The following is a 26,876-nucleotide window of genomic DNA, read 5'->3' as shown; positions in this document are numbered from 1 at the left end:
TAAAATTTTATTTAGTTATCACCTTTCAAACTAACTGCTTCAATTAAAGAAAATCATATATTTAATTAAAGAAATCTGCTTATTCATGGAGAGTGGAGCAAAATCAGCCACTTGTGTAATGCCCATGTTTAATGCGGAAGTTCTGTGTAATGATTTGCAAAATAACTTTTTGAAGCTGGGTTTAAATGCAAAGTTACATCTCGCAATGGTGCACTACATTCATTTAAACAAAAGCTGCTTCATGGACACCAGTGTGGCTCATTCAGTTGAGTGTCTGACTCTTGATTTTGGCTCAGGTCATGATCCCAGGGTTGTGGGATGGAGCCCTGAGTTGGGCTCTGTGCTGAGAGTGAAGCCTGCTTAAGATATTCTCCCTCTCCCTCCCTCTCTCTCTCTCTCTCTCCCTCTCCCTCTCCCTCACACTCTCTCAAAATATAAAAATAAATAAATAAACATAATAAATAAAACCAAAGAAAATCTGCTTCAAACATTTCTCTTTTCAGCCATAAGATATTTAAATCAGGTCCTAATACATAGATGGCAAGAGATATTTGATCAATCCAGCAGTTAGTTGAGCTCCTGACTGGTTGACTGATGCTTTGATGGATTTGCCAGTGTGGACAGCAGGGTCTCTCTCCCAGCATTCCCTAATCATACTGCCAGGGTAGGACCATAATGTAGAGTGGGGTCCGGGGGTCTCAAGGCTATTCCTGCAGCCTGCTTCAGAATGAACTGGGCTTCAGTTCAAATGCAGATTCCTGAGCCTGCCACCAGCTGCCTGACTCTGGAATGGGTCCCAGAAATCTGCATTTAATAAACCTTCCAGGTACTTTCCATAGATCTTAGAGAACTACTTGCTGGGGTCCCTGTCCCCGGGGCCACATTAGGACTTTCATAGGTGTCTTTCTTGAGCTTTTATGGCCCACTTCCTTCATTAAAAAACATTAAAGAGTATATTTCATGACAGCATTTGTATAAAGATGAATATATAAATTAGTATTCTATAAGTAAACATTTTCTTCAACCTGAAAGTTCGTTTTTTTTTCTTCTCATTTCAAAAGAAATGGAAACATTTTGTGGGCCTCTGAAAGTGCTGTGGACCCCAGGCACTCTGTATGCTGTCTCATGGATACCTCAGCCTTGCCTGCCTTGATATCCTTTTAGTCCCCACAATGTGGGGACTTCACTTTCACCTCTAGGCAGATCCGCTAACAGGATGTGGAGACCTACACTGGTTTTGTAGGGAAGAGGAATTAGACAAATAAAAATGCAAGGGGGTTAAGCAAGGAGGTATTATGAGGGAGTTACCAGAATCTCCTGAGCAGCCTTAGAAATACAATATTTATTCCCAATACCCAGGTCGGGATGAGGAGATAAATAGTTTGCAAAATGCCTGAGGTGGACTCCCCAGCTCCTGGTTACTGCTCAGAAGTCCCAGCATCAAGTACCCCGTGTCTAATCAAGTACTATCCATATTTGCATTAATAATTCTCTGCCAGGCATTGAACTAAGTGCTTCACACACAATATCTCATATGGTCTTCCCAACAATTAGACCCCCATTTAAGAAATGTGGGCCTTGAGGGGTGTCTGGGTTGCTCAGTTGGTTAAGTGTCAGACTTCGGCTCAGGTCATGATCTCATGGGTTCGTGAGTTCGGGCCCTGCATCGGGCTCTGTGCTGGCAGCTCGGAGCCTGGAGTCTGCTTCGAATTTTGTTTCCCCTCTCTCTCTGCTCCACCCCTGCTTGTGCTCTGTTTCTGCCTCTCAAAAATGAACAAACATTAAAAAAAAAAAAAAAAAAAAGGAAAAAGAAAAGAAATGTGGGCCCTGAGGCACAGAGAAGTTAAATCTATTGCCCAGTCACCCAGCTAGGAAAAGGGGTAAGATCTGAACTTGCATTTCTTTAATGACAGAGTGTCCATTCTGACCGTTTGCTCTCTGCTGCCCTGAAGCTGTGCTCTGTCCCCATGTCCCACTAACTGAATTCATTCTGTGTTTCTTCCTGCTGGAGTCCTGCCTTGATGCCCTGCCCGCAACCCCAAAGCAAGGGCCTGCCCTTCACTTCACCCTCCACCCACAGGCTCAGGAGTCTGCACTTCACCAGCTCTAAATCGCCTGTTGCCACGCTGCATCCGCTCGCCCAGCAGTACCGCCACTTCTTGCTGAATCTCCCTGATGCCGAACACCTGTCTACATTTTAATTTGGTTTATCATTTATTCATTCATTCAGCTGACATTCAATATGCAAGCAGTCTGCTAGGCACTGGCCCTGCACCAAGATACTCACAGCCTTCTGGCGGGAGAATGTACAGATCATTGTAATACAGCATGGGAAGAGTCTTGGGAGAGGTGGGAGCTCAGCACCCTGGGGCTCCAAGGATAACGGGACAATCACCACATCCTAACTCAGGTGTCCTGCTGACGTCCGGCCTCTGTCCCCAACCCTGGGCCTGCCCCCATGCAAAGCCCTGCCCCACGGTACCTCTTCAGTCTGGCTTTGCCACTACCTGCCGAACTCCACACTTGGGGAATTCTGGAATGGCTGGGCTGCTCTGAGCACATGAATGCATCTTAAGGGATTACCTCTCTCATTAGTCATCCTGTCTAGAAAAAGCAATCTTTTAAAATCCTATTTCACTATTTACACAGGAATTTTCACTCTAACACTCCAGAGTGGAAATCAGTAAGGTATAAATCCTTCCCTCAGGGGGATTTATTTAGTGAAGTAGCCAGAGGCCTCATTATTAAAGTGGTCTCACCTTTAAGCCCAGTCTCATACCATGGACGACACAAACAGAATAAATTGGTTTTCCTACATTTTGAAGATCAATTATTTAAGATGGAATTAATATTTCATGTTAATACCTTAGAAAGAAAAATATCTTCATAAAAATCTCTTCTGTCGGGACACCCATAGCACTTCCTAGAATCTCTCTTTATAGCACATCTTGGGTTTATTCTGCCTTGTGACAAAGTTGGATCTTGCAGTTTCTTGCTCCACTGAAGGCCCTTCAGGATGGAGACACTATCTCGGTTGGCATTGTGAAAAGCCCAGGAATGTACACTGTTGGCCCCTGGGCCAGATTCTGTCCAAAGAAGTGAAGTTTATAGCCTACACATTGCTTTTGACATTTTTAGACTTAATTCCCGTTTTTGAAAACTTCCATGGAGGGGCGCCTGGGTGGCTCAGTCGGTTAAGCTTCCAACTTCGGTTCAGGTCATGATCTCGCGGTCCATGAGTTTGAGCCCCGCGTCGGGCTCTGTGCTGACAGCTCAGAGCCTGGAGCCTGTTTCAGATTCTGTGTCTCCCTCTCTCTGACCCTCCCCTGTTCATGCTCTGTCTCTCTCTGTCTCAAAAATAAATAAATGTTAAAATTTTTTTTTTTAAAAAAAAGAAAACTTCCATGGAGATCTCCGAGTTTTCCTTAAAAACAAGAAATCAAAGCCAATGTGGGAGTCAGAGGTCCCACTGCCTATAATCAACTCAGGCCAAGAGTGCCCCCATTAGATGGGTTTGACAGGTCCCCTCCCCTTGCCTGCTTAACCTGCTCCTGAGACCACCCTGGTCTGGAAGCACTTGTGTCTGTGGCTCATGCGACCAGTGCCTGTCAGAAGAATGGTCCCCATACCTTGTTCTCCTCAAGCCAAAACAGCCCACCCCAAAGCAAGAGACTAACCCAAAGTAATAAAGACAAACGAGCAAATTGAATTAGACCACGAGACCGAAATGGGATGTGCAAATGCAGCACATGAGGAAAGTTAGGCTGAAGGTCTGGACTGTAGCAGAAATGCCTACTTAGCTCTCCACTTGGAAGTGTTCGAACAGGACAAGGTGGTTTCATGAAAGCCCTTTGAAATGAGGACAGGATCTCCCCACTGTGTAAGCAGGCAGACCTACCTTACAGGCTTCCACATGCCCCCTGATCTAACGTAGAACCAGGTACTCCTCTCCTCCTCCAGGCAGACACAGCCCTGCACCAGGCCCCACTCAACCACAGGCTGCATTGCAGTAACGCAGACCCAAAGCCTCCAGAGCCTGCGGGCTGTATTTCACCAGCCATTCTTTGCCAAAATGACTAACCTTGCATTTCCCTTGGCCTTGGTGAAAGTTCTCAGGCATCCACATTTCCTCTCCTCATTGTTAAACATCTGTTGGGTTTCCCTCAGTAAGCATGAAGAGATGACTGGCTGAATGGAGGAGGCTCACAGACATGAGCCCTAGCGTCAGTGACGGCATGCAGAGCCAACCATGATCATGTACCCACGTGCTCTCTAAACAGCTTTAATGATTTACAAAGAATGAAGCTGAACCCATGTGAACATCACACTGCCTAATTTAGTCCACTCCAGACGCACATGAAATAGATTTTCACACAACAGAAGACTCACACAGACACAGTGTGAAACCGGTTCACTCTCTGGCTTTTAATATGGAGTATTAAAGGTCAAGGGCTATGTCTTTTAAAAATTATAACTTTCAAGGACCAGGCTACCTAAGAAAAGGTACAGAAATTGGCTTCAGTGGAATTCTTTTCCACCCCCATGCCTTTCCCCATACTGTCTCCACTCTTAAAATGCTCTCCCCTGTCTAAAGTGGGCACACGAGTTAAAGCAGGGGCTGAAAACTCCAGTGCCTACAGGGTTGAGCAGCCTTTGTAATGGTTTGTGCTGGCATAGTGCCCTGCATAACCTGAAAGAGAGGGTCTCCTGCACAGGCAAGACAGCAGAGCTTCTCAAAGACACTGTTCTACCAAACACAGTATCTTCTGCACTCCTGGATCTGTGAGTCCTCAGTTTCATCTCAAGTCTTCCATGCTCTGTGTCACACTGTCCAGGGGCCTCTGGCTTTCCCATGCTTCCTTGTCAGGGGTTTCACATTGTTCTGCTAGTGGGAGGTCCTGCTGGAAGGTTGGAGGACAGGAGGAAGGAAAAATCCGGGTGTTTCTCCCCATTTTTCTCTTATAGGCTGTATCTCTGCCATTCCAACTTCCAAAGGACATCTGCCTCCTTCAGATGGCTCCAGGCCTTGGGCTTTGGCAATGCCGCCTCCTTCCTCTGTCCTAGGAAAAGCAGTGGTTTCCAGTTGTACTCTCTGAGTTAGCCTATGTCTTAGTCTGCTCATACTGCCATAACAAAATACCATACGCTAAATGGCTTAAACAATGAAAATGTATTTCTTACAGTTCTGGAGGATAAGAAATCCAAGATCAAAGTACTGGCCAACTCAGTTCCTGGTGAAGGCCCTCTTCCCAGCTTGTGGATGACTGCCTTCGTGCTATGGGTTCACATGGCCTTTCCTGTCTTTGGTATGTGTGGAGACAGAGAAAGAGCAAGCAAACTCTTTGATGTTTCTTCTTAGATGGGAACTAATCCCATCATGAGGTCCCCACACCCGTGACCTCATCTAAACCTAATTATGTCCCAAAGGCCCCACTTCCAAACACAATCACACTGGGGGGTAGCACTTCAACAAATGAATTCTGGAAGAACACAGTCCAGTCCATAGCATCCTGTTTGGCTTTGCAACTACCCCATCACATGTGCAAACAATATCTGTATTAAATTCCCTCTTTCTGTAACACATAGAGTGGCTCCTATTTCCCTGGCTGGTACTTAACTGTGGACCAAAACAGCCTTCTAGCTATTACACATACTGTGTCTATACTGTCATCAGATGTCATAGACATGTTTGGTGAGACAGGCATGCTGATACACTGCTGGTAGGGAAAGTAAGTACATATAACATTTGGCAAAATATACCAAAGCCTTGTAATTTTCACATCATTTATTACAGCAATTCCAAATCTAAGGTTTGATTCTAAAGAAACATTTGGATGAAAAATGCACAGAATTATGTGCAAGGATGTTAATCATGACTTTCACCATAATAATCCAAAATTGGAAACAATCTAAATGTCTATAATCAAGTATGATTAAACAATGATGGCACATCATTTGATGGATGAAAATGCATCCATTAAAAGTGATTATGTCAGTATATATTCATTAGCATGGGAAAATATTCATAATATAATGAAAAAATAAAGAAAAAAACAGTATATATAATATAGTCACAAAACTGTATGTAACACAAAACTAGAAAGGAATTTACCAAAACGTAATAGTTCAACCACCATTTCTTTATATGGATGGGAAAGCTGCATACAGTTTTAAATTTTTTTCTTATAGTTCTCTTTTTTCAAATTTTTCTAAAAGAATATGTGCTGTTTTGTCAAAAGAAAAAGGCGATGTAGCTAATAAGTAGCAAATTTGAGAGTAAGGGTAATAAATTTGTTCATCCTAAGTTAGTTATTGATGAATAGGCTGAGTTTTCACAGTTGAATTTCACTTCAAAGCCCATGCTTTTCTGTTATTCTAAACAGGGAAGGAAATTGGAATGAGAGACAGTTGAGGAAAAAAAAGACGTCTGGTAAGAAACACTCCAAAAGTCATTGGCTCAGGACACATGGGTGGTTCAGTCAGTTAAGCATCCAACTCTTGATTTCGGCTCAGGCCATGATCTCATGGTTTGTGAGATAGAGCTCCGAGTTGGGCTCCACATTGGGTGTGGAGCCTGGCTTCAGATTCTCCCTTGGCCCCTCCCCAGCTCACACACATGCTCGCTCTCTCACTCTCTTTCTCTCTCTCTCTCTCTCTCCCTCTCTCTCTCAATAAGTAAATATATAATTAAAAGTCATTGACTCATTCTTCTAGTCTCCAAAACTGTCCATCTATTAGTGGGGCTACCAGAGTACCACCAAGTGCCCTGCATCTTACAAATATCCCCCTCTCTGCCCCCCTCCTTAGTTTTACTAATAATGCTTGGGGGGAAGCCATTTGCCTGCATTCAAACATAAGAAACAGCTTTATGAAACTTACACCAAATTTTACATTAAAGATTTTAATCAGTATGTAATTCATCACATCCCCTTGTCCTCTCTGAGGATCAATAGGAGAAATTACTCTTTGATGTTTCTACTGAACAATTCGTTCATTTTTGTCTTCAATCATTGTAAAGTTTGTACTTTATCATGATTTCCTCTTCATGTTGGCTGTTTCAAAGTTCAGAGCCTTTTCTTTAGGTCCCATATCTAAGAAGTATATAAGATTAAATGACATCTGTTCTTTTGAAAAAAATGTTTAATGTTTATTTATGAGAAAGAGAGAGAGAGAGAGACCAAGCACGAGTGGGAGAAGGGCAGAGAGAAAGAGGGAGATACAGAATCTGAAGCAGGCTCCAGGTTCTGAGCTGTCAGAAGCAGGCTCCAGGTTCTGAGCTGTCAGCACAGAGCCCGATGCGGGGCTCAAACTCACAGACCATGAGATCATAATCTGAAGTCAGACGCTTAACTGACTGAGCCACCCAGGCACCCCACACATCTGTTCTTATAATAACCTTGTTACTGACTCTTCATTTTTAACTCCTCTGAATATATTTAAAATGTAATGTTAATGTTTGCAAGCCACCATAAATCTTTTTAGAATAAGCAGACATTTGTGGTACCTTTGTCATATCTCCCAGCCCACATCTTATTTCAGCATTAGGTGAGTGAACAGTCCCCAGCACCAGTGTCCCACCTCAAAGGTGGTATGCACTTTGCCCCAGTCTTCTCCAAAGTCCTGGGAGTAAGCCGGTGCATGCAAGCAGCCCATAAGTGCAAGGGCAGGTAATGCCACTGCGGGTAATATCAAATACTATGGAAAGGAAGCTGGTGAATAAAGGCTCTAGTCTCTCATCCTTCCAGTGGATGATTCCAAGAGTGTTTCTACATGCTTCTCAGAAAATCTAGCAGAATCAGCACTCATTTCTTACATCAATGAGCTCAACAACACATCCTTATTCTGACTTTCCTCCTTCCCTGTTTTACCCTCCCGTTCCCTCATACTTTCTCGTCTAATCATCTCCCACATAAACTACCTGCATGCAGGGCCTACTCTGAAAGTTCTGCTTTTAGGGGATATCAAGCCAAATTGGTGGGATAAAAGAAAGGAAGAAGGTAAGAAGGTAATGAATAAATTACTTGATATGTATTAATTTAATGATGGGAGTAAGTTCACCAAAAATAATTTTTTCTACCCAGATTCTTGAGTCTGAGCTCCTTGCCTGAGAAAAGTAGATACCCATAAAGTGATCCCTATGCTGACCAGGCATATATACCACTCTCCTCTCTAATAATTTCTAGACTTCTGGGAAAATAAAAGCTAAAATTTCATATCTGACCAACATAGTATGACATACCATAGATATCCCAAATCTAATTTTAATATTTCAGGCATCAGATGAAGATGGACACTCTATTAGACATATTGTCTCCTTTGGATGCTTACAAAACCAGAGGAGAGGAGCTCTGAGGATTAGTACAGGTGATGGCATGCAACCAACTCGATCCAGTAGCCACCACGTGTGTGGCCAGGATGTACTGCTGTATGTAGTAAACAAATGTCACAGAAAAGGTCTCAGAAACCATAAGGAGACATGTGATCATCATTTGAGGACTTTGGGGAGTTCCGCAGCCTTAGGGTACCAAACGTCCCACCCCACATGCTTCAGGGGAGCTTTCTTATTACCTTTTATGTCCCATGTGTAATAGACAGCCAGTCAAATTTGATGAACTAATTGAATCGAATATTTATTGCCCCTTCCCCTTAGAGTTCAGTCTCGAAGAATGGTGGTGATGATGCTGGTGATGGCTGCCATTTATTGAATACTTGCCCCCCAAGTCCCCAATTAATTGTCAGTTAAGGAAACAAAATCCCAGACTGATTAAGTTTCTTGCCCAAGTACCTGGCCATTGACAATGCTGGAACTTTGTCTCCCAAGTCAATATTTGTTCCATTATTCTTTGCTTCTTCTATGCTAATGTACAGATGAGAATTTAAACCTAGGGATTTCCATGATCCATGCCATCTTAAGATGACTATATATGGGACTAAAAGTCATCCCTTCTCCCATAAACAAAGAAGAGGAGGGGCATCTGAATGGCTCAGTCGATTAAGCATCCACTCTCATTTCGGCTCAGGTCATGATCTCATGATTCCTGGGATTGAGTCCCACATCAGGCTCTGCACTGACAGCACAGAGCCTGCTTGATACGCTCCCTCTCCTCTCTCTCTCCCCCTCCCCCTGCTTGTGCTTGCTCGCTCTCTCCCTCTCTCTCTCAAAATAAATACACATTAGAAAAAAAAAACATGAGGAATTCTCTCCAATCACCCTGAGTGTATACAATGTAAAACAGAGTACCAGCCCATGGACATGGTCATCAGTCCTTTGGATAGAGCCTCAGACTGAAGGGATAAAAACCCTCAACCAGTCACCTCTCATGACCTCTAGGCATAAGTAATAGGCATATATATGTGCCTTAGCTTGACTTACAAATGGAATTATCATTTCCTATTGTGCAATGCCATGAAAACTCTGGGAGGAATTACCTTAATAAGTATAACTGGTTTACTGAACATTCTGGAAAGTTTCAAAGGAATCCAAGCATTAAATAGTTTTATTTTCCTCCACAACTACTGCCCTCTCCCCACTCTGCCAAATCACCCTTGATGACAGTTTACCCAATCCAATAACTTTCTAGGCACTTCTAGTTACAAAACAAAAACAAAAACAAAACAAAACAAAACAAAAACAAGTTCTATTCTAGGATTGACTCCCCTTTTGCTTTTAAAAAGCACAATCCAGTATAAATCTAAACTTGAATATCATATGTAATCCAAAGTTTCCAACCTGCTCTTTATTCAGGCCCAACACTTGGGTGAAGATCAGAAGTGAAGGGCGTATTGTCTGTTTTTATCTTCTTCTTCCATCTCTTCTCTTTTCCTTTTCTGACTCGTACTGAACAGGAGGATAGAGGAAAAACAACAAGTGTTCTACTTAACTGTATACATTGTTTTGATTCCCTATGGGCTGGCTATCAATGCCCCCAATGGGCAGAAGTGTTTTGGTGCTAGCTCTCTCATAGGCTATAGACATGGGTTCTTTGTGGGTGCCTTTCTACTGCCCTCATATGGGAATACACTCTCTGGCTAACCTCTTGAACACCTCTCTCCACTCCTAACCAGATGGGACATCCACAGTATCTTATCCTGACCCCATAGTCTGACAGGATACAATAAAAAGGTCCAACCCAGCATTTTCTGCAATAAGCAACTGACCTAGAGAAAAGTCACTCATCCTGACTGAATCATATGTAGTGTGCAAGCTGCCTCATTGCTGCCCTCTCTCTTCACCTTACAATTAAGGCTGCTCCAGGGAACACCTTGACTTTAGGACTCTCGAGGCACTAGGTAGACATGGTTGTGTTCCCACATTGCCCTCTAACTCCCAGGATATTTATCAAGCTTCATAGGCCTTTTTCACTATAACTCACTCAGCTGCAAAAGTGGCCCAGAGCAGACCCATGGATTCTCCACATGGACCCAGCTAGGTGGAGAGTGGGGTGCTAGTCTTCCCTTATTGCAGACACTCCCCAAGCACTAGAAATAGTGCTCTCCTTTGACTTGGAAGAAAACCTCCTTGGGAGAGTAGAGGGTAGTCTCCTCTAGGACTACAACCAACAACTCACATCCTTTCCACTCTCCAGGCTTCTTTTTCGACTGGAGAAAGTGCTATGGTTTCTCTCATTTTTCTGTGTTGTAGTCTATGGTTCAGAGACGACACTGCCCTCTTTATAATATAGTGTTATTTGTTGACTGCTATTCTCAACATTGAAGCTTTGTATAAGATTCTGACAAGAGACAATGCTTATTAGCAGAAAATTTGTATTTGCAAACATATAAAAGGAAATATGCTCTATAAGAAATGTTACCCGTTGGGTAAAACCAAATAAAAATGAAAATAACTAGATAAACTAAATACACAACATTCTCTGTCAAATGCTCTCCAAGTACTTCAAAGAAACCTTAGCTATCCAGGAAAAGTTTCACCAGTGGTACATAAAGCCTACCAGAAGAGTTGGCCTGCTTGGTTTAATATTCACCCTAAGAGCTTCCCTTCCACTTTCCTTCCCCAATTGCCAGACACCCATAGGGGCTACCTCAGCTCCTAGTATCTGATTCAAGAACTGCAGGCTTTCATAATCCACTTTGAACATGTTTGTGCAGCTCAAACTTGGCAACTTTCCACTGTTCTCTTATTTGTCCTCTGTTTCCGGGCACCACCCTCCTGCTTCAGCCTTAGCCCCATGGCAACCAGCCAGCTCTGATGCCCTCCCCCTCCCTGCCTTTTCACCACAGGACCCTCCTAAATCTTTACAAAATCCCTGATTCTTGATCTTCTCTATATAGCAGTTCTGAAATTAAATTTCAGGTGTAGGAGGAGGACAAAAGACAGACAGATACCAGACTTACTAGTAGCCACAAAGCAGCTTTTACGTGAAATACTCTGGGTCAAAATGAAGAAAAATGACTGACTGAAATCAACCAAGAAAATTTTATGTCTCCAGATATTTACCATATTCATGTGACTATAAAACACAGTTTAGCACCTGTCACTGATCTTGTGAATTAATTTTAAAAGCTGATTGTTTGACTGAATTTGACTATTTATTTATCTATTCTTATCCTCAAAGTGCTCTTGGCTTTTGGAGATGGCAGTGAAACAGTCTGTTTTGTGGTTTTCTTTTGTACCCAGGACTGCAGCAGGCAATTTGCATGCCCTCTCACGGGACTGAAGAGGAAGATTCTTTTTTTGTCCCTTCCCAGCTTAAAGCCTTTTTCACCTTGCAAATATGGTAGATGTTTCATACTAATGCTCAAGCCTCATCAGAAACACAATGCCAACTTTAATTTTTTGGTTGTTGAACCTAGCACCAAGAGCAAGTCAAGAGGATGGCTTCGAATCATGTTTTATTTATGCAGAGGAATAAAAATACACTCATGCAAGTGAAGAGTGAGATGCAACACGAGGCAGTGCATTTTTACAAGGCAAGCAGAAGCCCTGATTTACTTCCCATTCACTAAAACTTTATGGCTTCCTCATCAAATGAGACAGGTTGCTTTCTGTCTCTTAGATGGTAAATATGGTTAATGTGCTGAGCAGTGGTACACTCGCTCTCTGGCTGTTTATTAGGAACAGGAGTTATTTAGTGACTCTTCCTTTGTCATGAAGATGAGTCCCTGAGAGATCATTGAGGGCCATGGAAATGATGCACAGACTGATGCACTATTGCCCGGGAAGCCTCCTAGATAACAGATGTAAGAAGAGGTATATGAGACACTTCATTTCTGGAATCCTCCTCTATTCTTGAAGTAGAATATCCTTGAACTTTCAGTGGCAAAGAGCTATTATTCAGTTCAGTTTATTAATATTTTCTGAGTCCACTGATGTGGGACATAAGAGCAGCAGTAAAGAGGAAATGGATGGTGGCTTTGGCCATTACCATCAGTGTGGCCGTGGACAACTCATTGTGTTATTAGAAACCCCTAGATCAACTTAAGTTGAGGTTTAGAAAGAAGTGGGCCCAAGGGACACACAGAACAGTCAGAGTCCTAGGCATTCCATGCTTTACACTGGTACTGTCCGTATAATCTGTGCCACATAGCAACTTTAAATTTTGTAGTAGCTAGATTAAAAAAAACAAAGCAAAAAATAATGGTTGAAATTAATAATATTTATTTAACCCAATATATTCTGACATTGACATGTAGTTAATATAAAAAATATTTATGGGAGGGGTGCCTGGGTAGCTCAGTAGGTTAAGTGTCTGACTTTGGCTCTGGTCATGACCTCACAGTTCATGGGTTCGAGCCCCATATTGGGCTCTATGCTGACAGCTCACAGCCTGGAGCCTGCTTCAGATTCTGTGTCTCCTTCTCTCTGCCCCTCCCCCACTTGCACTGTATCTCTCTCAAAAATGAATAAACATTTAAAAATATTTTTTTAATATTTATGGGATAGTGTACTTTTTTTTCCATACTGTTATAGACTGTATGATTGTCTCCCCCCAAAAGTCTGTGTGTTGAAACTCTAACTCCCAATGGGATGGTATTAGGAGGTAGGACCTTTGAAAGGTGATTAGGCTTAGATTAGGTCATGACAGTGGACCCTCATGATGGGATTAGTGCCCTTGTAAGAAAAGGAAGAAAGACAAGAGCCTCCTCTCTCAGTTATGTGAGGACACAGCAAGAAGCCAGAAAGTAGGCCTTCCCCAAACACCAGATCTCCTGGCACCCTGATCTTGAGCTTCCCAGCCTCCGGAACTATGAAAAATAAGTGTTTGTTGTTTAAGCCATGGTAATGCATTATAGCAGGCTGAACCAAGACACACAGTAAGTATTCAAAACAGACCATCTCAATTTGGACTAGCCACCTTTCAAGTGCTCTACAACCACGTGTGGCTAGTGGCTACCACATGGGACAGTACAGCTGTAGAGAAATGCTGTTCAAACTCAAACATTGATAGGAATCACCCTAGATCTTGTTAAAATGCTGATTCTGATTCTGATTCCATAGGTCAGGGTGGCGCCTGAGATTCTGGGTGTTTCAGAAGCCCTCAAGCGCTGTCAATGCCGATCATTCATGAACTACATTTTGAGCAGCAAGGAACTAGACAGAGTACCCTTCAGTGATATGCTGGCACCGGCTCATGAGAGCTGACTATGTGCATCTCTTCCTACATCCACATTCAGTGATGTCACCTTGGTAGCTCAAAATCAGCCATATAGGAGTATTTACACAAAAGAAACTGGCAAATAGTACAAATCAGGGCATTACTTTTCTGCAGAGCCAGGTGTTGAACATTTACCAGCATATTGCTACTCATGGTCCAATGGGAATCCCCCAATTGCTGGATCTTTTCTGAGTAATAGTATTACAAGGTAATTAGTCTCCCCCTCCTCTTCCTTATCTGTAATGATTTTTTTGTAGTTAACATTTACTATTCATGTAATTTTTAAAAATACAATTTTGGGGGGTGCCTGGGTAGCTGTTAAGCGTCTGGCTTTGGCTTAGGTCATGATTTCAGTTTGTGGGTTTGAGTCCTGTCGTCAGGCTCTATGCTGACAGCTCAGAGCTTGGAGCCTTGGATTTTGTGTCTCCCTCTTTCTCTGCACCTCCCCCGCTCACACTCTGTTTCTCTCTCACTCTCTCTCAAAAGTAAATAAATATTAATAAAATTTAAAAATACAATTTTTAAAAAAATGTTTATTTATTTTGGGAGAGGAAAAAGAGCACACGTGAGGGAGGGGCAGAAAGAGAAGGAGGAAGAGAATCCCAAGCAGGCTCCACACTGCCAGTGCAGAGTTCAATGTGGGGCTTGAACTCACGAACCATGAGATCATGACCTGAGCTGATATCAAGAGTCAGACACCTAGCCAACTGAGCCACCCAGATGCCCCAAGAAATACACGTTTTTAAGCAAAACAAGTATACAACATTGAGAGATAGGGGACCTGCTTCTAGTAAATGTTATGCCATGAATTAACCTTGTAATCTAAACAAATCTTTTAACTCTGTCACTCACTTTCTCTACCTATATCATGAATGTAAACACATTTTCTCTACCTGCTTAAGATAGATATTTGAAGAATAAAGTGAAATGATACCTTTGATTTTCCAGGTGACTTGACACAAATCCAAGAAAACAATGAAACTGATCAGCTACTCAATCACCATGTACAACACTTCTACAGTCTGGTCAGGTTCTCTTTCAGGCCAGAGCTTTTATCAAGGGCAGAGAGACCTTCAGTTTTAAAGGGCACAGCTATCTTGCTATGGACATACGGAACTCATATACTTAACCAATTCCTAACTGTCCCTACTGGTTAAGAAAGCCTCATCAGTGAAAGAATATTGAAAAAAAGAAGAACAAAGTGACTGGATACAAATTTCCCAATTTCAAAACTTACTATAAAGCTACACTAGTCAAAAGGTTGTGGTGCTAGAAGAAGCACAGATATACATATCATTGAAATAGTATGAAGAGTCCAGAAATAAACCCACGTGTCTTTGGTCCACTGATCTTGACACAGGGGCCAAGACCAATGGGGAAGGAATAGTTCTTCCAATATGTGGCACAGGGACAACCAAATAGCCACGAAAGGAAGGAAGGAAGGAAGGAAGGAAGGAAGGAAGGCCCCTACCATATACTGTATGCAAAAATTAACTCAAAACAGACCAAAGACCTAAATGTAAGAGCTAAAACTGTAAAACTCATAGAAGAAATCATAAGTATATATTTACTTGTGACCTTGGATTAGGTAACAATGTCTTAGATATGACATCAAAAATCACAAGAAAACAAAGAAAAAATAAACTAGATTACATCAAAATGAAAAATATTTGTTTACTGGGGCACCTGGGTAGCTCAGTCAGTTAAGCTTCTGACTTCAGCTCAGGTCATGATCTCGAAGTTTGTGAGTTCAAGCCCCGCATTGGGCTCTGTGCTGACAGCTCGGAGCCTGAAGCCTGCTTCAGATTCTGTGTCTCCCTCTCTCTGCCCCTCCCCCACTTGTGCTCTGTCTCTGTCTCTCAAAAATGAATAAGTGTAAAAACAAATTAAAAAATATATTTGTTTATCAAAGAGCATTCTCTAGAAAATGAAAAAATAGCTTACACAATGGGAGAAAAATTTCACAAATTATAAACCTAATAAGGATTCATATGCAGAATATATAAAGAACTAAACAACAAAAATAACAATTTAATTTTAAAAATGAGAAAGGACTTGAATAGACAATTCTCCAAAGATAAGCAAATGGCCAATAACCATACGATAAGAACATCAACATCACTAATCATTCAGAAAAAGCAAATCAAAACCACAATGAGATAACACTTCACACCCATTAGGATGGCCACTATCAAAACTAAAAAGAAAAGAAAAAAAAAGAATAAATGTTGTGAAAATATATATGAATATTTTGTGAATATACGACAAAACATTGGATTGTACACTTTAAAATGGTGAGTTTTTGTTATGTAAATTATATTTGAGTTTTAAAACCCAATCACAATGACTTCTCTGTTTATAACATTTAATCTAGTTAACAAATAGCACAAAAACTGGGTTGGATATTGTGCTGAATGCTAAGAATAAAGTGCCAACTACAACCAATCAGTCTTTGTCTTTAGGATCTTACTGTCTAGTCCATCCATCTAAGCCCCACCATCAACCCAGCCTACTATTATGAACTAATAACCCCACACTGCCATGACTGGGTTTGTCCTGGCCCCAAATATACTAGTGGTTGCTGTTGAGTGTTAAATATTTCAAATCAGTGTGTGTGTGTGTGTGTGTGTGTGTGTGTGTGTGTGTGTGTACACGTGTGTGGGCTGTGTATGATTAGTTTTCTACTCCTGCCATAAGAAAGTACCACAAACTGAGTGACCTAAACAACAGAAATTTATTGTCTCACAGTCCTAATGGCTAGAAGTTCAAGATCAAGGTGTCAGCAAGAGCCATGCTCCCTGTCAAGGTGCTAAGAAAGGACCTGTTCCAGGTTCCTCCCCCAACTTCTGTTAGTTCTTAGGCTTGTGGCAGCACAACCTCAATCTTCACATCATGGTCTCCCTGTGTGCATGTCAGTGCCCAAGTTTCCCCTTTTTATAAGAATGCCTACTCTAGTATGTCCTCATCTTAACTAAATGAATCTGCAAATAAGGTCACATTCTAAGTACCGGGAGTTAGGGCTTTAACATGTGAATTTTGGAGGGACACAATTCAACCCACACACATTCAACTGGCTTTAATAGCATCTCTAAGGGATAGAAGGGGCAATGTTGTTTAATCTCTGTGCTCCAGATAAAGCTGCTAAGGCTCAGAGAAGCTAAGGGATCAGGGGAATCCAAGTCCTTAGACTCTCGGTTGAGCACACCTTCTCTCTTGGAGCTGTGTCTCTTCTCATGCCATTACTTCTGCTGTTACAACTGCCAGCAAGCAGTCAGATTTCTGAGGGTTCTGACCTTGGCCAACATAGGTGTCAGGCTGGTGGGTGGTCCCTCACACATTTTTCAAACTGTACTGACAGCATCCTGGCAGTCGAGTGGGCACCGGGATAAAGCCTATTCTAACACATGGCATTCCTCTCAGGCTGCCCGATCTGCTTGCCTTCTCCGGCAGCTAAGAGCTGTTGGCAGCTGTGGGTGTAGAAAACCAGGAAGTTAGATTCATAGGAACTGCGGTATAACACATTTCCAATCAAAGGGGCAAGCTGTCAATCAATTCAATCCCACCTAAGGCTTGCCAATTATCACATGTTGCTGTGTCTTCAAAATCATCACCAGCATAATATCCAGCTTATTAAGGCAGCATCTGAAAATCTGATATAATCTGGTCTTTAAGCTTGTAGAACACCACAAAACCTTCCTCAAAATACACCTTCCACAAAATATATCCAGCTAAATCCTCCTCTTTAAAATAATGCTCAAATAGAAGAATAAGGCTGTTGTCTTGAAAGACTTGGGGATGTGGGGGTAATTAGATTTGCAAAAACTCAAATTAACACAATGCAACCTAAGGGTCATCTCCCAGGGATGGATCGTAGAAATATGGACTAGAAAAATCAGCTGACAAATAGAAACAGAAGAAAGCCATTTCTTTGAAAGTCAGCTATTAGAAGCCGTGGTAAAGACACCCTGGAAAAGGAGACAGGATGCAAGAGACCTGCCCCACCCTGGCACTTGCTATGGAGCCTCCGCTAAATCACTTCCTTCCCCTTGCTTTCTCCAGTTGTGAAATGAAAGTATTGTTTTCAGAAATCGCCAATGTCTCTTCCTAGTCTAACATTTTATCTGGGGAGAGAACCAGGTAAATAAATGTGCCACATGCTCCTAAATGAACAACAGATTCTAAAGAGGGGTGGAGCTTCCACATGGCTGAAAGCCACCATGTCCCAGTCCCAGTAAATACCCCCTCTCACACAGTTACCCCAGCCACTACGGGGATAAATTATGAAGCTAGGAAGATTCTGAGGCATGATGCAGCACTGTCTCTATTTCTCCTGAAAACACATAAGTCAGCAGTCCCCAAGCACCCAGGGTGGCTCAGACGGTGTTGGACATGGAGACAACATAGATTACAGGAGCTCAGCTCTCGCCAAAAGAGGATGGGTACCTGGCAAGAGGCAAGTGTCACTGAAGACAAGGTAGGTCTAAGAGCAATGTTCACTACCACAAAGCTGGACTAGATCCTCACCATTAGCCACTCAAGGAACTGAAACCCCAGGAAAGCACAGATCACAATCAATGATAAATATCTATGCTCGAGGTTGCACATTGGAAACTGTGGCCAGCTTTAGGCAGGAGACCTGTTACGTTTAGCCTGTATTGTGTTTTCTAAAAATTTAACTTAGATTTCAACCTAAAAAAATCGGGGGTGCCTGGGTGGCTCAGTCATCTAAGCATCCAACTCCTCATCTCAGCTCAGGTCATGATCTCACAGTTCATGAGTTCAAGCCCCACACTGGGCTCCATGCTGACAGTGCAGAGCCTGCTTGGGGACTCTCTCTCCCTCTCTCTCTGTTCCTCCCCCACTTACACTCTCTCTCTCTCAAAATAAATAAATGCACTTTTTTAAAAATTAGGAGGGTTTTTTTTTTTACATAAAAATATGTATCTCCAGCTTCTCTTAAAAATGAGAATATTGGTAATGCTGGGCCTTCCTTCCCCCCTGGCTGCCATCATCTGGCTGAAGAGCATGTGCCCATGACAGATGAGGCCTGGCTTCCCAAAGCAGGCCAGTCACAGCCTGACTCCTTTATGGTTGCTCTTTGGGCTAACCCAGGAATAAAGTAAATGAAGCCCAGGCACATACAGTGTTGTTTTGGCAGAGGCAGAGGCACAGGTTTTATCTCTGCAAAGTTTCCAGGTTCCTGAATGACAACCATGGACCAAGGACAGCACCCATCTAAATCATAAATGTGACAGGCAAAAAAGATACCACAAACTGAATGACCACCAGAAAAGGAATGATTGCACAGTGACATACCAAGGCTGCGGAATATTATGCAACTATTGAAAACAACTGGTTAGATCAGTGGCTCTCAACCAGGGACACCTGTTGTTCCCCAGAGGCCATGTGGCAATGTCTGGAGACATTTTTTGTGTTACAACCTGGGAGTGGGGGGATCAGTACTTCTGTGATCTAGTAGGTAGTGCATCCTCCAATGCACATAACATCCCTTCCATAGCAAAGAATTGTTCAGCCCCAAATGTCAATACTGCTGAGGTGAGAAACCATGAGTTAGATCCACTCTTGTCCACATGGACAAATTTCCACAATGTTAACAGAGAAAAGCAGTGTAGATACACCATTTAAAAAATGACAGAACGAAATTATGCACACAGACTTAATAAACAGCATTATGACATGATTTACATAAATCAGATATTTCTGTACCTATCTGCATAAAAATTTTTCATGTAAGAATAAATCACAAAATGTTAATGAGAGCAATCTCATAGGGTCAAGGTTCCAGGTGAGTTCTACTTTCCTCCTTACATTTCCTGGCATTGTGTAAATATCTTTTAAATGGATACACATTATATATATAATCAGAAAAACACAGTAAAGATGCTTTTCATTGCCAAAGAATCTATAGACAATTCACATACATGATCTTCAACAATAGATTTATTGGTCACCCCACCAAACCTTACTCCGAGGCCATTAACAAAGACAAGTGTAATTGATTGGCATCTCCCTCTTCTCCCTTCCCTTGTCCAACCTCAAAAGGGCCTTCCTGATGACCAACAGCCAGAAAAAGAACATGTGTTTCCTAGCAAGAGAAGCTCAGGCAGCTAATCAGCTGAAGAGTCAGCACCTGACAGCCTCTCCATTGGCAATCAATGACCAACCAGCTGACAGGACCAGAGTCCCTCTCCCGTCCCCTAGTCAATAAGTTTCCTCCCAGTGCAAAGAGTTGCCAGAGAGAGAACAGAGGCAGAGGACATGGGCCCTACCCTGAATGAGTGTACACACTATTTAGAAGATGTACAAAACACACAGCAGAGTTTGGTAAGGGTATGGGAGCCAGTAACAAATCTCAGGGCTCTCAGAACCCAGCTCTGCCTGGCATCAGGTCAACTCCCTCTCTTCCTATCATGCCATGCCAACAACCACTTTATGGTCTAAATAGTAGGGCTTTCTGCAATGTCAGAGGCTCCAAAATGCTGGAACTCAGGCTGCATGTGTACCTGCTGGAGCAGGACCAGTACGGGACCCAAGACTGCTCATATGAGCGGCTCTCAGCTTCTCTTGCTTGGGTATCATAGCATAATGATTAATGAGCCCCGTGAAAGTAGAATTGGCTTCTCTGCTGCACCTCTCATCCCCATGTGCACGTCTGATTAGCAGGTGCCAAAAATAGATTCAGCCTATCCCTAAAATGAGTGGGTTTGTGTAATTATCTAAATGTGCGGAACTGATTTTTGTGAGAGTATGAGTATATGCACATACTTTCACCAGTAAGTAGTGATAACAAAGCACATAAATAGGACAGGGTTTGGGGACACATGAGACAATGCTTTAGGATCAGGGTAAGTGTGTATTTAGCAATGAATATATTATACATACCATTTGACAAGTTCAATTTCCACATTAGAGGATTTAGCCAATGTGCATCATGATAAAAATGAGATTCTGAACTGTGCTATGTACTAGGTATTTTGCTAGGCACTTTCTAAGCATGTCTTCAAACCTCACAGAACCCTTGCAGAGAGAGTCACATCATCCTTATTTAATAGATGAGAAAACTGGGGTTCAAAAAAGCTAGATATATTGCTCAAGTCCTCTCAGCTATTAAATGTCAGGCCCAAGACTCAAACCCATGTCTATTTTTTTTTCACATTTTATGTTATTTATTGATCTTTTTATTTTTTATACATATTGTCAAATTGGTTTCCATACAACACCCAGTGCTCATCCCAACACTGAAGAGGGCTCATGCCCTCCTCAATGCCCATCACCCACTTTCCCCTCTCTCCCACCCACCATCAACCCTCAGTTTGTTCTCAGTATTTAAGAGTCTCTTAAGGTTTGCCTCCTTCCCTCTCTGTAACTTTTTCCCCCCTTCCCCTCCCTGCTGGTCTTCTGTTGAGTTTCTCAGGATCCACATATGAGTAAACCCATGTCTGTTTAAATCCAATGTGGTTTCCATTGTATGATGCTTTCTCTGTGTTTGCTCCCCATACCCATGATATCCCATGTAAAGGGGAGTTCACAAGGTCAATCAGAATAACTACATCAAAAGCTGGTGTTTTCAGAAGTTTATGCTTATACCAAATACGTGTCTGCCCTCTAAGGAGTAACAGTCAATTCATTATATGGCATTGGGTAAGTAAGACGTAACAGCCACAGCTGAATATCTGAAGTATCAATATCTAGAAGACCCACATTAGTGAAACTAGAGATTTTTATGGTTCTGAGCACAACTAGTAGTGTTTCATTTTTCCTAAAGTAGGATGAAGTAGCCAATGACATTGGGGCAAGTGGTAAAACCCAAGGGAAGTTACTGTCAACTTCACACTTCCAGTTCATGCAGGAATTGTTATTTCTACTTATAAAAGTACAGAGTAGTGCCCGTTATGGCTGAGACCTCCTGTGAATTTCTGTGATGAGCAAGTTAACATCAAATTAAAATTCCCCAAACAAATACAATGAATATGTCAGTCTCAGCTGGTTTCTCTTACAGCTTTCTCATTAAACACAGGAATGAGCCTCCTGGGAGCTTGCAGGTCAGGCTGTCTTTCTTGGGTTATGATGACTATTCTCGCCAACTTCTTAAATAAACAGTGTTTCTCAACAGTGTTTTTGTACTTTTTAAAAAACTTATGCTCTATTTGGTAACTATAATACTCTCATGCAGTTTACCCTCAAAAAAAAAAATCAGACACTAAACCTTCTTATTGATAACTTTTATCATTCCAAAGATAAAGTCTGCCTTCAGAATATCCTCACAAAGCAATGTTCATGTGCCTAGCTTATTATCTGTACTTAAGAAAATAACAGTTTTGTGTTTTTTGGCTTTGTCTTAACATTGCATCATGACAATAATTATGCTTCTCAAACTATATCCAACCTGCCTGCCCCTTTCTCAGAAAAATGCTGATTTTCCCCTCTAGGAGATCCTGGCACCCTGGTTTAGAATCACAGTTCTAATGTTTTAACTCCAAAACCAGGAAAGAAAGCAGTCTAATTTGAGGGCACCTGAGTGACCCAGTAGGTTCCAACTTAGGCTCAGGTCATGATCTCAGGGTTTGTGGGTTTGAGCCCCACATCTGTCTCCCTGATGTTGGCACAGAGCCGGCTTCAGATCCTCTGTTCCACTCTTTTTCTGACCCTCCCCCACTTTCACTCTCTCTCTCAAAAATAAACAAATATTTAAAAAAATGAAAACTGACTAATTTCATCACGATGGGGTTATGTTGTCACACTGATGGGAAAAGAAAGTACTAGAGAAGAGAGGGGGCTGATGATGGAAACGGAAAGACTATGTATGCCTTCTGCTCAGAGAAGCAGTCCAGAGCTCAAAGTCAGAAGTCACTCAGAGAAGGTGGAAAGTGGGCCGAAGAGGCCTCAGAGCTAGGCCCTGTTTACCAAGGGCACTGAGTAGCTTTCAGCTCTGCATGAAAGGCAGAGATCCAAATGGATTCCACAGAGCTTGCTCACCGTCACTCCTTCTAAGTGCTGAGGAAGCAGGCCCACTCCTGAAGCCATTTTTTCATTTATAAGAAGAGATTTACAAAAGTGATAGATGAAAGAAAGGGAGGGAAATGATGATGGGGGAGAAAGAAAACTTCCAGATGGATAGAGAGGACATAAGGGGAAAGGAGAAGGAACGAGGGAACAACCAATGGAGGCATCCAAGAAGTTTAGACCATAAAGAATAGGAGGGATCATTCCAATGACAATTTCACATTGGTAACAATAACTATCATTTTTTGGGTTTTGCTGTGTAAAATGGGTGGCTAGATAAACACATTGATGGATATATGGATGAATATATAGCTATACACATATACATAAATATATTTAATTCAGTTTACCTTCATCCAATTAACTTAGTCCTAACAAACACTGATTTCAATCTCCCTTTTACCCTGAGGAATCTGAGACTCTCATAGCTAATGACTTCTCCAAGGTAGCAGAACTACAATTCATACCCAGTTTGTCTGGGTCCAAATCTCAGGCTGTTAATTACACCACTTAACTGTAACAAATGCCAAAGAATGCATATACTTAGTTGCATTTTTCTTATTCAAGTTTGTCATCTCGAGAAATGATGCTGTTCCAATGATGTTTCCACTGATGAAAATCACTTGGGGACCCACTTTTGAAACTTCCCTCACAGCCTTAAGCACACTTTTTTGATTATCTTAATTGATGAAATATCCTCATGCTTTCATGGTGCAGCTTATTTAGAGAACACCCAAAATTCACTCAGAGCAAAGCTGATTTAAAACTGTGGGTGACACTACTAGGTGATATTATTTGAGGTTTTAAGGAAAACAAGTGTGATTATTTTATGTGTCTTATCTACTGTCTCAAATTCTCAAAGGAAAGTTGCTAGCAGATTCTGATCACTGCCCCATCACTGAAATAAATACAGACCTAAGATAGCCCCTTCAAAATTCAACAATGAACTGGTCTATTTGTTAAAACACCATTCTTGTGACAAGAAAATCATACCTTAGTCATTATTTAAAGTACATCAATCTGATCTTGCTTTAATTACTGCTGAATGGAACATTCCATTGAAGAAGAAGAAGAAGAAGAAGAAGAAGAAGAAGAAGAAGAAGAAGAAACAACAACAACAACAACAACAACAACAACAACAACAACAACAACAGGTAAGGACCTAACAGTCTTTGATGTTAATGCTATTAAGATATCTTGTGCCCCTTGTACCCCAATGTTTAGAGCAGCACTCTCAACAATAGCCAAATTATGGAAAGAGCCTAAATGTCCATCAACTGATGAATGGATAAAGAAGTTGTGGTTTATATACACAATGGTGTACTACGTGGCAATGAGAAAGAATGAAATATGGCCCTTTGTAGCAACATGGATGGAACTGGAGAGTGTGATGCTAAGTGAAATAAGCCATACAGAGAAAGACAGATACCATATGGTTTCACTCTTATGTGGATCCTGAGAAACTTAACAGAAACCCATTGGGGGAGGGGAAGGAAAAAAAAAAAAGAGGTTAGAGTGGGAGAGAACCAAAGCATAAGAGACTCTTAAAAACGGAGAACAAACTGAGGGTTGATGGGGGGTGGGAGGGAGGGGGGGTGGGTGATGGGTATTGGGGAGGGCACCTTTTGGGATGAGCACTGGGTGTTGTATGGAAACCAATTTGACAATAAATTTCATATATTGAAAAAAAAAAAAAGATATCTTGTGCCCTAACTTCTTGCTGAAAAGTCCAAAGAGAACGAGTCATGACCTTGGGGCATTATTGCCTTTAAACTTTTAATCATGTAGCAAGATGATAGATAACTAGACATTTGGGATGGAATGGTCCGCCTATCTCCTTCCCTGAGAACAACTACTCTTTGAGCATCTAACAGGGTTGCCTCTAACACATTTGAAAAATGGCATCATATTTGGGCTGAAGTGGTTCCTCTGCTGTTGATGGTCCATGTAGCAGGTGCTCTCCTCTGAGTGGTTACTGTTTTTCTCAAGAGCTGCCAATTTTCATTACAGCGATGGAAGAGAGGAGTGCTTAAATGTCATATGAAAAGAAAATTACTGGGCAGCCCCCTTTTTTTCTCCATTAGAATTTTGGCAACACAAGTAAGGCAAGGGCAGACAAGATAATGAAGGGGCTGCATGGGCATTTATTTCACTTTCATCTTCCTTTGAGAAAGTGTTAATAAAATTAGCAGTGTTCCAATAACAGCAAGGATTATAAAAGATACATTTATCAACAATGTGCAATTTTCCTACTGGAATACATAATAAAACTTTTCAAATGCAAATCTCCTATCAATGAATATATAAACGGACAAGATAAAGAAGGAAAAAATGACATTAATTCTTACTCATCTCTGAAAACTAAAAGGATTAAAACTTTTAAAGTTAACTGACAAATCTCCCCAAACTTAATTTGAAACTTGCATTCAGTTTTTGCTCTGTCAAGGCTTTAGCCAAAGCTCCTTACAAGGAATCATGCTAATTCTTTTGAATTTCAAGGATTGGGTCAAAATCATCAATGCCTTCCCATCACCTACCACACAAAGCCAAAAATCCTCTTACATGACCCTCTGAAGTCAGGTCCTGTCCAACAATCAAATTCCTCTGTAAGCCAGCCCACTCTGCCCCCAAAGTCATTTCCCCTGTTTGCCCATCATAAATCCCTGGCTAAAAACTGGTCCCTTGAAGGTCTCTGATGCTATCTGCTCTGTATCTACTTCTTCCAAATCCTCTGAAGCCTTTGCAACCCAGGGGCTGCCTCTCCTCAGCCTTGCCTTTCTGTCTTCTGTCTCACCAACCTCTAATCCCTCTCATGTAGTCTGAACCACTAACTTACTACCTCCTAATAAGCCATCTTAAATGGATCACAACTTTTTCAGGGATACCCCCTCCCTAGGTGAATGGTGAGCTCCCACAGAGTAGAGACAGAACTAGGCATATACACATGATAAACATGTGTTGATTAGCTGATATGGCCCTGTTCCTTCTTCTGTAGAGAAAAAAACAGCTCCAAAGACAGGCAGAGAGAGACAAAGAAGAAAAGAAAGAAAGAAAAAAAGAAAGGCAAGGGACCTAAATACTCCCCAAACAGGACAATCTAAATAACCTTGAGTTCACTGTATACATAAAAAATATATACAGATGGCCAATGCAATTAACATTAGAAATGTTTTTGAAAACTAAGATAGGTTGTTAAATGTTGATTCAGCAAACCTAATATAAAGGGTACTTCCAGGTAAAGCAAATAAGTAGACATAAAATATTTCCTGAAATTTAAATACTAAAATCATAAGTATGCTAAATAAAAATTCTCGACTCAAAGGGGTAAATTAAATTCCTTATTGAGATAATCAGACATGCTGATGATGTTGACGGTAAATGAAAATGTTGAAGTCTTCCAAGGAACATGATGAGCGCCGGTTTCACACAACCATTTGAAGCCTCCATCTGTCTTTAAAAAAGCTTAAAGCTGCACTGGATCCTTCATGCTGCCCATGGCAAGAATGATGCAATGTTTCTATCAAACCAAAGCAGCAACAATTCATTGAAAATGTCCAGTATCTTTCTGTCGGAAAGACGGGCTGGTGCTCCTCCGAAGATGCCAAAATCCACAGTCTTTCGTGTGATGAAATGGCATCCATCCCACTGAGGCAAACCTCATGAGCACAACACCATTTCTCGCCTACTCATTTTATGGCAGCAAAGTTTCATAAATACAGAGGCTGAGTTTCAGCCCAAGGCAAGTCATTAGGAGCAATTCTATAGCCGGAATGTGTGGCAGGCCAACAAACTTTTTCATCTTTAACTTGGGTTTTTTTACTCAGCAATATTTCTGAAAGGGACTATAACTGAGGACGGTTGTAAATTTCACCATGTTACCAAGAAATGCTTTTAGGAGATTAAGCACCAAAGCAGTACAAGATGAATGCCTCTAATCCATTCCTATCCCTCAAAAACATCCTTGCATGTGTTTGAAAACTATGTGGAAATAGAAAAGAAAGACACAGACCCTGAAAAATATTTTAAAAAAAGATACAGCATGGAAGACAACTATATTTACATTTCCATCTGAACACAAATGGCCACAAAAGATTGATACAGGATGACTAATTAAAATGAAACTTATCCAAGATGCTGGTAACACAGGTTAAAATACATATAGATAGATAGGTAGAGAATATATTATATATAGCTATAGGTATTCTACATGAAAAATACCTTTAAGAAGGGGTGATCAAC

General features: G+C 41.5%; 1 long non-coding RNA gene across 4 annotated transcripts in view; it reads right to left on the bottom strand.

Annotated features, from left to right (window-relative positions):
* Positions 1-26,876, bottom strand: part of LOC122240901 — a 324,657-nt gene that overhangs the window by 123,992 nt on the left and 173,789 nt on the right. For 2 of the 4 annotated variants that reach the window (XR_006220678.1, XR_006220679.1), the window contains exons 5-6: positions 9,731-9,838; positions 6,987-7,091 (exon numbers count right to left, since the gene is read on the bottom strand). This is a non-coding gene — a long non-coding RNA (uncharacterized LOC122240901). Of the gene's footprint in view, positions 1-6,986; positions 7,092-9,730; positions 9,839-24,467; positions 24,666-26,876 lie in introns of those variants that run through there. The other 2 variants (XR_006220680.1, XR_006220682.1) reach the window with 2 other exon arrangements.

This window comes from Panthera tigris, chromosome C1, assembly GCF_018350195.1.
Source record: "Panthera tigris isolate Pti1 chromosome C1, P.tigris_Pti1_mat1.1, whole genome shotgun sequence".
Lineage (NCBI taxonomy): Eukaryota > Metazoa > Chordata > Mammalia > Carnivora > Felidae > Panthera > Panthera tigris.
The sequence above is the reverse complement of the archived record's forward strand: the minus strand, read 5'-3'. Positions and strand labels throughout refer to the sequence as shown.